General features: G+C 36.3%; 1 pseudogene; it reads left to right on the top strand.

The window, feature by feature from the left end:
- Positions 1 to 413: 413 nt before the first annotated feature.
- On the top strand, positions 414 to 947 carry LOC149183057 (tubulin beta-1 chain pseudogene; annotated as a pseudogene).
- The last annotated feature ends 9,844 nt before the right edge of the window (positions 948 to 10,791 follow it).

Genomic DNA, 10,791 nt, shown 5'->3' on the forward strand with positions numbered 1-10,791 from the left:
AGGTAGCTACAAGTCGTTTCATTAAAACTGTACATGTCATTACAGGTTGCGGATTGCCAAATGGGATCACAGTGCGTGACCATAGATTGCTTAATGTCCCTGGAAAAGATTCTTCTGTGACAAATTATTTACCATGTCTATCTATCAATTTCGCACGATGTCCTCCACACTGCCATATTTTGTATAGCTGCCACATAAAAGCAGAAGAAATGTATGGTAGGAGGAGCTTTTTTGCTTTGCCTCTTTTACTCTTTTTTCAACTTATAATGTTGGGCCTAGCTTTTGCCCAATGTCTTCTCTGCGGGCGGAGGCTGCATGAATTTTGAATGATTGTTTCAACTTTCAAACTTAATTTTCTTCTGCTCAGCACAATTATTTTCCCGAGCCTCTTTATTCAAAGTTTGGATCTTACAATGCAGGTAAGGTTTCTTGGTTGGAAGGATGAGTATAAAAGAGCCCTCACCGTTCGGGAACTGACACAACATATGTGCGATTACAAGAACATGATGTATGTTGCAGATCCACGTCACAGCAAGTACCTTACTACATCTGCCATGTTCAGAGGCAAGATGAGCACCAAAGAGGTGGATGAACAGATGATGAATATTCAGAACAAGAATTCCTCCTACTTTGTGGAGTGGATCCCCAACAATGTGAAATCCAGTGCATGTGATATCCCGCCAAAAGTCTCGTCCATGTTGTCCATGTTCATTGGGAACTCAACATCCATTCACGAGATGTTCAGGAGAGTGAGCGAGCAGTTCACTACCATATTTAGGAGGGAGGCCTTCTTACATTGGTACACTGGTGAAGGCATGGATGAGATGGAATTCACTGAAGCAGAGAGCAACATGAATGATTTGGTGTCTGAATACATGAAATATCAGGATGTTAGTGTAGAGGATGATGAATACTATGATGATGAAGAATCAGCTCAAGAACGCTAGGGAAAAAGCTTACATAATGCCATCGACAATCGGTAGTTGTTTCAATGCCTAATAGTTGTTTGTTTGTGGAATTCATTTGCATTTCTTATTCTTTCATGGTCTACTTTGTTCTCATCGAAGGTTTTGGCATTGAATGCATAAACTTTGTATACAACTCCTACATTATGTCCTTGGTTTTGTTGATCATATTGAAATATTGAGAAGATGTAACTGCCCATCCTTGGTTTTGTTGATCATATTGAAATATTGAGAAGATGTAACTGCTTGTCAAAATTATATGCAAAATTCAATCATGCTTGGATAGCTTTGTAAGACTATAATATGTTTGTGGGATTTTTAAATAGGAAATACAACAATTCTCTGCAAATTCAAACTAGGGGAGTATGTGAGAACAATGCTCACTATATGATTCAATATAGAGATTGCAATGTTTAAAAATCTGAGCTTCACTTTTTGGGATGTAGGGGACCAAGATAAAATCTCCTAAAATCTGCTCTCTATGGAGACAGTATATGGTCAAGACCCAGTTATATTTCAGAGTTTTTATCTATTATAACTAGAAGTTTTATCTATTATTACTCGAAGTTGGCTCTTGATTTCTCTTTTAAGAAGTTTGAGTTTTTATGTATTATTACTGGAAGTTGGCTCCTGATTTGTTGGGTCCCTATAATACTAGTGATTACCCCATTACTATTGTAGTTATACCCCTTATTAATATTGTCGTGCCCCTATTTCCCCCATATTGTTATTATCGTGCCCCATAGAATCCCTCTATTGTTATTTTTGTGGCTTTATATTATTATTGTTAGGTCGGCTGGATTATATTGTGACTCCTTAGACTCCTATATATAGAAAGGAGGTTTTGTCATTTGAATCATCTAAGAATTGTTCATTTATGTAATGTAAAGGAGGTTTCCCCCTTGAAGAGGCTGAATTCTAAGGCGTTGATCTATCTTTTCTATCTTTTCTTGAGCTGGTTTCATAACATTTGGTATCAGAGCTTTGGATTCTAGGGTTTCACTGCTCCAAACAGGTCATCGTGGTATTTTCGCTATAACTTTTTTCTGTGACGTTTCAGAAGTCGTAAAAAGAACCCATTTGAGAAGAAATTGTGCTGAACCTTGGGTCCGAATTTCAAAGCTTTTCGGATGATATTTGCGGAGATATGATCTGAGGAAGTTGGTCTTTTTGCAGACTCCTGAATTACATTCAAAACAGGTGACCTGGGGAAAATCGTCATAACTTTCTCTCTGGGGATCGGATTGAAATTTCGTAAGAAGGTACAGAAATAGGATGGGACTGTAGTTTCTTGTATGCATGTTTCAGATCCAAAGGTTGAAACAGTGACTCGTGGCATGTTGTACAAGTTCGCTCTACTGAACTAGTCTATAAGCAAGTCACTGTGGGAGATTTCACATAACTCTTCCTTGGAGAATCCAATTTGGGTCAGAATTGTGGCATTGGAAAGAGGACACAGAGGGCTACTACAGCTCACAAATTCAGAACTAGATGATTGGAAAGTACAGAGGTACATCAGAGGCAATATCGAGCTCCTACAAAGTGAAGAAAGGTGTGTAGATTTTCTTAAATTTTTGCTTAAGCTTGGGTTGAAAATTTATTTTGAAGGAATTCAAAGGGCATAGTAGAGCATTATTATCGGTAACTGATGCCCCGAGGAAAGAAAATGCAAACACCTAGTAAGGAACCTGAAAGCTCTAGCATGACTCATGAAGAAGAGGAAGAAATGCAACATGATATATCAAAATTACAAGACCAAGTGCAACAACTGTCCCTTGCACAAAAAGGAACAAAATCTAAGATGGATGGTTTAAAGAAATATGTAGAAGCTAAGATGGATGGTTTAAAGAAAGGTGTAGAAGCTAAGATGGAGTGTTTAAAGAAAGGCATAGAAGCTAAGATGATTGACGTGGAAGCTAAGATGGATGATTTGAAGATAGATTTGAAGACAGACATGGACGAATTGAAGATAAATATGAATAAGTTGCTACAAGAAATGGTCCCTAAGGGTGAAAGGGTACTAAAGGAAACTCATGATGAGAACAAAAGAAATGTTAATCATGATTCCATAGACGCTAATGTTGGATTGAAGACTCACCATATTCTAAAAATCGATATGAGGAAGTTTGATGGCAAGGATCCTGCCACATGGATATTACAGATGGAGCAATTCTTCGATCTCAATAATGTGCAAAACACACAAAAGGTACGTATGGCAACTTTATATTTGGAACCAGATCAGTTTGTATGGTATCAATGGCTTTGCTCTCATAAACCATTTATCACTTGGGAAATTTTTACGGAAGAATTGATAGCACATTATGAGGATACAGAAAGCAACACTTTTTTTAGCCAATTGATAAGTCTCAAACAAAAGGGTTCAATAATGGAGCACATTGAGGAGTTCCAACTATTGAACATAAGGGTAAAAGATATTCCAGAGGAGCATAGGATTGATGTGTTCATAGGGTCTTTAAAGGATAATATCCAACATGATGTTCACCTTTGGGAACCTGATTCATTAGAGAAGGCATTCAGGTTAGCAAGAAAAATGGAAAGCAAAATTATGGCAACCAGGAAGCATACCACTCACAACTATAAAGACGGAAGTGTTGTTGCCTCTAGTCTTCCACAACCTATAAGGTTGACACCACAAAAATTGGAAGAAAAAAGAGAAAAAGGGCTTTGTTACAGTTGTGATAACAAATACACTAAAGGTCATAAGTGTTCTGAGAAGAAATTATTCTACATAGATTGTGAAGAGGAAGAAGAAAAGGAGCAAGAAAGGTCAAAAGAAGAGGATATACTCCAGGAACAAAGCCTAGATGAAGAACAAATAAATCCGACCATATCTTGTAATGCATTGTCTGGAATTACCACTCCTCAAACCATCAAGATAGAAGGACAAATCAAGAAGAAAAAGGTAATAGTGTTGATTGATTCAGGAAGCACCCAAAATTTTATTCATTGTAAGGTAGCAAAAGAATTGAATTGCTTCCTATATCCAGCACCAGAGTGTCAAGTGATGATTGCAAATGGAGGAACAATAAATTTCTCTGGAAAGTGCCATAATATCAAGCTATCCATGGGAGAATATGTATTGACTAGCCCAATGCTTTCCATTCCAATGGGAGGTGCTGATGTTGTACTAGGAGTCCAATGGCTACAATCCCTGGGTACAATAGCTTTTAATTTTCAAGAACTTTTCATCAAATTTTCTACGGAAGGAAAGGAAGTTGAATTAAGGGGTATTTCAGGGAAACCAAGAAAGATAATCAGCTCTAATAGTATGACAAAGCTTCTAAAAAAGGAGAAAAGAGGTGTAATTGCACAATTATGCTCGCTAGATGTTTCCACATCGGAATCATCTATTTCTCCAGATCTCCAAAAAGTCCTGGACAATCATTCCAAGGTATTTGAGACTCCAAAAGGTCTCCCACCTATGCATGATCATGATCATGCTATTCATCTGATTCCAGGAAGTGTTCCTCCAAACATCAGGCCGTACATATATCCCTATGTCCAAAAGAGTGAAATTGAACGTATGGTTGCAAAATGCTAGAGGTTGGTATAATTCAACCGAGTCAAAGTTCTTTCTCTGCTCCAGTAGTATTGGTGCACAAGAAGGATGGATCATGGTGCATGTGTCTAGATTATAGGGAGCTCAACAAGCTCACTATTAAAGATAAGTTCCCCATTCCTGTCATTGATGAATTACTGGATGAATTGCATGGATCAATTTACTTCACCAAGTTGGATCTTCATTCAGGATATCATCAAATCAGAATGAAGACTGAAGACATTCCGAAAATAGCATTTAGAACTCATGAGGGTCATTATGAATTTTTGGTCATGCCTTTTGGCCTTACCAATGCACCTTCAACATTTCAAGGTTTGATGAATTCAATTTTCAAACCATTCCTTAGAAAATTTGTGTTAGTATTTTTTGATGATATACTAATCTACAGCAAGTCTTGGAAGGATCATGTTGAACATGTTGACAAGGTGCTACAACTATTGAAGGAGAAACAATTATATGCAAAAAGATCCAAATGTTTCTTTGGAGTCCAGGAGGTGGAATATTTGGGTCATATTGTATCTCATGAAGGAGTTAAGGTAGACCCTAGCAAAATTAAAGCCATTAAGGAATGGAAAATCCCCACATCCATAAAGCATCTGCGAGGATTTCTCGGGTTGACAGGGTATTATCGCAAGTTTGTTAAGAATTATGGGAGAATAGCAGCACCTCTAATAACATTATTGAAGAAAGATGCATTTTCATGGACTCCGGAAGCAACAAAGGCCTTTGAACATCTTAAAGAGGCAATGTGCCAAGCACTGGTCTTAGCTACACCAGACTTCACAAAAACCTTTATTGTGGAATGTGATGCTTCAGGAAATGGAATTGGTGCTATTCTAATGCAAGATGAAAGACCCATTGCTTTTGAAAGTCGTCCAATCAAGGGAAAGTTTTTAAGCAAATCTATTTATGAGAAGGAAATGTTGGCAATACTCCATGCACTTAAGAAATGGCGACCCTACCTAATGGGAAGACACTTCAAGGTAAAAACAGATCATGATAGCCTTAAATACTTTTTACAACAAAGATTATCCTCTGAAGAGCAACAAAAGTGGGTCACAAAGATGTTGGGTTATGACTTTGAAATCATCTACAAAAAAGGGAAGCAAAATGTGGTGGCAGATGCACTCTCAAGAAAGGATGAGGATGTGGAAGCATTGTTGTGCGCCATTTCTATTATCCAACCAGATTGGATAAACGAAGCAAGGGAGGAATGGAAGAATGACGAAGAAGTGTGGGCACTTATTCGAAAGTTACAACAAGATTCCAGTACGTCTGGTACATTTAGCTGGCAAAATGATTTGTTATGGTACAAAGATCGCTTATACCTCTGTAAGAATTCCCAGCTAAAACAAAAGATTCTTATGGAATTGCACACTTCTCCCTTAGGAGGGCACTCAGGATTTTTAAAAACTTACCACAGGGTTAAGAAGGAATTTTTTTGGGATGGCCTTAAATCATATATTCAAAAGTTTGTGGTTGAATGTTTGGTTTGCCAACAAAATAAAGTTGAAACAATTAAGACACCGGGTCTATTACAACCTTTATCCATTCCAAGCCAACATTGGGAGGAGGTTTCAATGGATTTTATCACAGGTTTACCCAAGTCTGAGGGAAAGAGTGTCATCATGGTGGTAGTTGATAGACTTACCAAGTATGCACACTTTTGTGCATTATCACATCCATTTAAAGCCAGTACAGTTTCTACTGCATTTATGGAAACAATTCAAAAGCTACATGGAAACCCAAAGATTATTGTAAGTGACAGAGATCCCATTTTCACTGGAAAGTTTTGGACAGAATTATTTTCTTGTCTTGGTACTCAGTTAGCTCATAGCTCATCTTATCATCCTCAATCTGATGGGAAAACTGAGATAGTAAACAAATGTTTGGAAGGATATATTTGTTGCTTTGTATCTGATAAACAGACACAATGGGTCAAATGGTTGCCTCTGACTGAATGGTGGTATAACACTTCCTTCCATACAGCAACAAAAATGACCCCATTTATGGCACTTTATGGGTATCAACCACCATCCATCACATCATATTTAAGAGAAAATTCTAAGGTTCAGGCAGTGGAACATCACATCGAACATCAACAACAAGTCCTCCAACTCTTAAAGGATAACCTCGTGTTGGCACAGAATAGAATGAAACAACAGGCAGATCAACATCGTAGTGAAAGAAGTTTTGATGTAGTTGATTGGGTATTCCTACGGCTACAACCATATAAGCAAATGTCCCTCAAGCAAGCTAAGAAGGATAATAAATTATCACCAAAGTATTATGGTTCGTACAAGGTGTTGCAAAAGATTGGTACTATGGCATACAAATTGGAGCTTCCTGCAACTTCTCGATTGCACCCAGTTTTCCATGTTTCATGTTTAAAGAAGGTTATAGGCGACAAGCTCCCAGTTCAAACAATGTTTCCAGAACTTGACGAGGAAGGAAAAATTATATTGGAATCGGAAGCAGTCACAGAAACAAGAACTCGACAGCTACGAAATTGTTCAATGTCATAGTATCTTATCAAGTGGAAGAACTTATCCGCTGAAGATTCCACATGGGAGGATGAGAATTTTATGCAGAAGTATCCAGAACTGCTGAAGCGTTGAGGACAACACTTTTTTGAAGGAGAGGGGCATGTTGGGTCCCTATAATACTAGTGATTACCCAATTACTATTGTGGTTATACCCCTTATTAATATTGTTGTGCCCCTATTGCCCTCATATTGTTATTATTGTGCCCCATAGAATCCCTCTATTGTTATTTTTGTGGCTTTATATTATTATTGTTAGGTCGGCTGGATTATATTGTGACTCCTTAGACTCCTATATATAGAAAGGAGGTTTTGTCATTTGAAGCATCCAAGAATTGTTCATTATGTAATGTAAAGGAGGTTGCCCCCTCGAAGAGGCTGAATTCTAAGGCATTGATCTATCTTTTCTATCTTTTCTTGAGCTGGTTTCATAACATGATTTCTCTTTTAAGAAGTTGTTGGATTCATTAGATAAATTTATGACATGAGATTTTTTGTTTGGGGGATTTTATAATGTGTATATGTTGGATTTGGATTCATTTGTAAAATCTATGGCTTTTTTATGTTTGTTTGTGGACATGAACTTTCATAATAATATATACTATATAGATATCATAATATATATTATTTCATCAAATCTCATATATTATATGATTGTTGTTTTGTACACTGATGTTAAATTTTATAGATACATTAATATTTTTTTTTCTTTTATGTAGATTGTAGATTTTTTTGTATCTTAAGAGATATAAAGTAAAGTTGATTGTCTACTTTTCTTATATTCTCAAAATATTCAAATTTTTTACAGTAATCTTATTTGTGATAGGGTAGTGTTATCTCGAGCTATGTGCAAATAAGCACTCAAGTATGAGAGCGCTTAGGTAAAAGGGTGTTTGCAAGAAGTGGAGAAAACTTTGAATGAATTCATAGTCCATCTTTAGTCTTAGGCTGTGATTTTATCTTGTGGCTTTGTTATTTTCATGTCAATATTGTTCTTACTTATTCATTCGTAATGAGATTAGGATGTTTTTCATATCTGTTTTTGTTCTTTGCTGTGAGATCCATGGATTCTATTTGAGCCAATGTTGATTGCCATCTCTTCTTTTTCTTTTATAGTAGAGTTTTTGTGGTGTATGCTATAGTTTTTAAATTGACTATTTTACTTCAAATTTTGATGTATTTTCGTGTATGTTTTACTTCAACATTGACTTGAAATCAAAACCATAGTGTTGGAAAAGATTTGGTAACTCCAAGGAGGTTTATTCTTGCTATGATTTCTTGGATTTTGTCTTGTTTGCTGGCATGCTTTTGAACTATTCTGAGTGGAAAGTGTCCTAAAAGCACATGATTGTTTAACAAGAAGATGATATATGTTGGGATGCATTTGTTGTGTTTCAATAGATTAAAATCCAATATATTTTTTGGCTGCTTGATTGTATTAATTTTGGTTTTCTAAGTGGTTTGGGCCCTATGATGGCTGCATGCTTTGGCTCTAGAAAATGTGACCTTGGGGCATAAAAGTAGTAAGTGTGACTTAAGAAAAGGCAAGGATTTATACTTGTTAAAGAGAAACTCCTTTCATGAGTTGTATTGTTGTTATTTTAGGTTTTTTTATTTCATGGATTTTATATAAATTTCAGCTCGATATGTGTACTAAATTGTATGCTTTTGGAGACTAATATAATATTCTGTTTGTTGCACAGTTTGAGTTTGGCTTCTCAACATTGCCTTTGTGTCCAGTTTTTTATTCAATCATGGCTTTCATTCGTTCACTTCAAGCAGAAGATATGACAATGATATCTAATCCCAAAAAGGTAAAGAATAATTGTTGTTTGATGATTTCAGGCCTCACAATATCAACTTTAAAATCTTTCCAACATGCTGATTGTGCCTTGAGTGTGTTGGATTTATCACATATAAACATGTTGATTGTGCCTTGAGTGTGTTGGAAGAACGCATCAAGATGATTGATGATAGAATGGTTGTCCGTAATCTAGCTTCTGTTGGGCAGCAACAATCGTAGTTGAACCAACTCCTTCAACAACCCATACAACCAGTTAATCCCTTTCAACTCCAACAACACCTTCTTCCACCCATGGTACCTGTAAAACCCATACAACTAGCTAATCCCTTTCAACCAGCTACAACGGATCCTAACTTAAGAAGGGTCTATGTGGGTAATGTTCCTGAACACATGCAACATGCTAGAATGACTAATTTTTTCTCTCGTTATGGAGACATTGAAGAAGGCCCTGGTGGTTGACAGACAAACTAGTAAGTCTAAAGGATAACCTCTTATTCTTTACAAAAAAATTGAAGCAACAAATCAAACCCTGGAAGAAGTTGTTAAATCAATAAATGGGCATCAACTTTTTTGTAAAACAACATTTGAAGGGAAAAAGTAAAAAGTTGCAGCAAACGAGGGCCAAGTTGTTCTTTCTTTGAAAGATAAAGGTGATGTAAATCACGTTTCACAATATGGTGGATTAGGTCATGGGCCATTCAACCTGCCACTTATTGGTAATCAGAATATTGTGAACCCAACATCAGTACCAGTTACCAGTCTAAATCCATATGTGGATTAAGTGATGTAGCACTACCAAGTTTGTCTATAGACCTTGTTGCAATAAACCTCCCTTATTCATTAACTCTTCAACACTATTAGACTTGGGCCGCCAACTTCTTCTCCAAGGAACAACTTCTGGTCAGGCATCAGTAGGTGCAGGGAATTACGGTCTTGGTCCATATGGATCCTCTGGATATGGAAGTCACTCATATAGTAGTTTTGGAGGTGCAACATCTCACTATGGGATTTATTCAAGTTCATCTATTTCCCAAACTGCTCCATATGATGGAGCAAGTCATTTCCCCCTTACATTTCATCAAAGTAAACTCCCAGGAACATCTCCATCATTGGTAGTTCTAACTGGAATGGGGCTTACTACACATCCTATGTTTGTGCTCATTCTTATTCTTCTCTTCCATTTGCTTTAGTTCATTTTCAATTGTATTTATATATATTTGAAATGTTTGTTTTAATCTTTTGTTTTCCACTATATGTCAAACACCACTTATGAATTTGTGAGCATTTTTCTTTGGATCTCTTTTATTATTTTTCTTCTAACTTCTTTCTCTGGCAATTGATGAGAATAAGTTTGGAGCAAGGCTTGCAAAATAACTTGTTTCTAGCATTTTTTGTCTTGTTTTTAGTTTATTGTCACTACTTTTTAAAAGGTACCCTTTTGAATAATCAAATACCTTGGCTTCTTGCTCTAGGGGATGTGATGAGAATAAACATAAGTCATTGTGGTAATTGAGGATACAAGTTGGTATTAAGTATGGAGTTAAAGTTAGGTTGGCCAAATCATAGATAAAATTTGTGTTATAATTATGGTGTATGATTACTATATGTGAGGGCAATTGTAGGCAAGATGTCAGGGGCATAAAGGGCGCCTAGTTTACAGGGTACATTTTAGCACATGTTTCATATTCAAAATGTGTTATCTTAACTTATTTTACTATTAAATTACTAATTTTTTTTAAAGCTATGTGCAAATAAGCACCCTAGAAAATATTGAATTGTATGAGAGTGGTTAGGTAAAAAGGTGTTCGCAAGAAGTGGAGAAAACTTAGAATGAATTCGTAGTCCATCTTTAGTGTTAGGTTGTGATTTTATATTATGGATTTGTTATTTTCATTTCAA

Source organism: Pinus tabuliformis, chromosome 3_2, assembly GCF_031772625.1.
Source record: "Pinus tabuliformis cultivar Carrire ecotype Pingquan chromosome 3_2, CPIR1, whole genome shotgun sequence".
In the NCBI taxonomy this organism is placed as follows: Eukaryota; Viridiplantae; Streptophyta; class Pinopsida; order Pinales; family Pinaceae; genus Pinus; species Pinus tabuliformis.